At 37.2% G+C, this 2,575-nt stretch overlaps 1 long non-coding RNA gene across 1 annotated transcript; it reads right to left on the bottom strand.

Annotated features, from left to right (window-relative positions):
• Positions 1-297: 297 nt before the first annotated feature.
• On the bottom strand, positions 298-2,285 carry LOC127945389 (uncharacterized). Its single transcript, XR_008150728.1, has 3 exons — positions 2,147-2,285; positions 1,504-1,581; positions 298-1,341 (listed from the first exon to the last, which is right to left on the bottom strand). It is a non-coding gene; the product is annotated as an uncharacterized LOC127945389 (long non-coding RNA).
• Positions 2,286-2,575: the final 290 nt, after the last annotated feature.

Genomic DNA, 2,575 nt, shown 5'->3' with positions numbered 1-2,575 from the left:
ATTAAATGGGTAGCTGTTATAAGATATTTAAAAAAAAAATTATTGTTACATTTAGGGAAAAGTTACATTCTCAAAAATATACATTCATACATTCCTCAACTCTGATATAACTTTGTTTTTTGTTTTTTTTTAATCTGCTGAGCTACGTGAAACTCTGTGTGGGTGTTAACCACAGACTTCCAAACTACAGTTTTGCTTCATTACATAAAATATACAAATGCTACAAAACATTTTTTTTTATGTGTACACCTGCATTTAATAAAAAAACCATAAATATCATATATCAAAAACAGATATAAGTCAAGTCTGCTTTATTGTCAAGAGTTATTGTCAAAAATGTAGAAACAACTATACAAAAAGGTAATCTAAAAAAGACACATAATACAATTAAAAATCAAGTTAAATAAAGCAGCACAAGGCACATGGCAGATAGAGTGCAAATCAGTGAAGTGAACAAACAGTGCAGAAAAGACCAACTGGATTGACATCTAAAAGATCTTTGGATGTAATGGAAACTGAAAAGACAAGAGTTGCAACAATGCTGTGCCATGACTGCTGCAGGGATCATGTGTTTTTGTAGGTTTTTTGTCTGATGTCTGAAATAAAGTGAAATGATGTGACCATTGTTTAATTAGTTTATAGTCTAAGTTTAGCTTTTTACCTCTGACAGTTGTATTTAGCTTCCGAAGCAGGCTTCATCTGTAAAGATTATTCTTACAAAACGTGTAAGAAACATGAACTGTTGTTGGCCACAAAGCATATTTTCTGCAATAATCCAAAAGCCAATTGAAATTGTGGTTTAAGGGAACCAGGCTGATGCACATTTTTGGATGGCCCTGCAAAAATACATTATCACTGGCCAGATTTTTGTGTGACTCAATGTTGTATTTGTTTCCTAAACCAATCCAGTTGGGCTAAAAATGACATCCTGTATTTTTAGATACAAAAATTTTAGACACTCATTTCCAGGCAATAAAAATTAATACTCGTCAAGTTTGAATACTCATGAATTTACAGTTTAGGATAATAACAGTACCATGTGCTTGGCTCAGTTTTCCATTTACAGTGTAACAAATGAACTGGAGGTAATGTTTTTACAGTCTGGCTCTTTTGGGAAAATCTTGTCCTTCAGAGTAATCGCGAGTGGTTCCACAGTAAAGGCGTGTGCTCCTAATACATAGTGCATGAGCAATGGCAATAATAACACATGAAGCAATGTATTCAGCCCTCCACACTAAACTCCACCATCTTCTCCATATTTCTCAAACCATGGATGGACAGAGCTAGGGACGCTGGAGATGATGGACACTGGTTCAGTTTCTTCTTCTGAAAGTTTGATTTCTGGTAAGACATCACATATAGAATTTACTTTGGCCACGTGATCTCATTGTGTTTCTTAAGATTATAAATAACAAAAACAAATACTGCAACTGCAAGTTTTCTGCTTTGTGAAGAGTATAAGAGTGGTGAAATTATATTTTGGAAATCCTTTTCCCTACATACCAGAGTCATCAGTCACGTAGCAGAACAGGAGTCTCCAGACTCTTACTAGTGTCCTCCACAGACATTCAAGCATGGCACCTGTGGTAAGATTAATATATATTTATTCTATAGTCGGTTACATTACCCGTTGGACAAACACCAACCAACGAGAGAGAGAGAGAGAGAGAGAGAGAGAGAGCGAGAGAATCTCAGAGAGCGCGCGTCCGCATCCTGAATACACCACCCCAGAAGCACATCCAGGATGTTATATACAGATAGCTATTCCGCTTTTGTGGCGGGAAGAGTGAGAAACATTGCCCAAGTGACCAAATACCTAAACACCTAAACAATGTATTAGCTTTTAAGTAGACTGCTAACAACACAACATGTCTTAGTCAAGTTTTTATAATGTACGCTGTATATTTATTTTCTTTTCACAACTTTTTTTTGAATGAATAATGATTTGGCAATATTGTGTGTAAACACAATCATGCCAATAAGATTGCCTACTTTAAACTGTATTGAAAATTGCTTTTACACAGCGGGAGGAATGGGGTGTTTGGCATGCATTTAAAGTTACTGTAACTCTTCAGTAGACAGAAAGCAGGACAGAAAATGTACCATCAAAGAAAACGTACTGCGGTTATAAGCCCACAAATCTCACCTCCGTGGTTGATTTCCATGACAGTCACTGGTCTTCGAAGTAATTCCTGTAGACTACTTTGAATAAGAGACAAGCTGCTGTGAATTTCCAGCTGTAGTTTGAAATGCCCCACTTTGCAGACTTGCACAGAATGGGTCACTGAGAAACATACCGTAACATTTAAGAGAGGTTTTCAAGGCAGTGAGACATCATTCCAACGGGTGCTAAGTTGAGCTGTTTGAGGGGAACTGTTTTAAGGTTGAAGCCAACTTTCCCTTTGCGCACAACGAGTGATGATGAGTCATTGGTGAACGAGCAAAATTTGTAGAGGGGGGTTACATAATGTGCCAGCATACACATTCAAGCATTTTATACAAGGGTGTAACTTTTGTTTGAGCGGTTTGAGAAGTGTGTGGGGGGGGGGGGGGGGCACAAAATGGGGAATTTTTT

This window comes from Carassius gibelio, chromosome A3 (genome assembly GCF_023724105.1).
Source record: "Carassius gibelio isolate Cgi1373 ecotype wild population from Czech Republic chromosome A3, carGib1.2-hapl.c, whole genome shotgun sequence".
Classification (NCBI taxonomy): Eukaryota; Metazoa; Chordata; class Actinopteri; order Cypriniformes; family Cyprinidae; genus Carassius; species Carassius gibelio.
The sequence above is the reverse complement of the archived record's forward strand: the minus strand, read 5'-3'. Positions and strand labels throughout refer to the sequence as shown.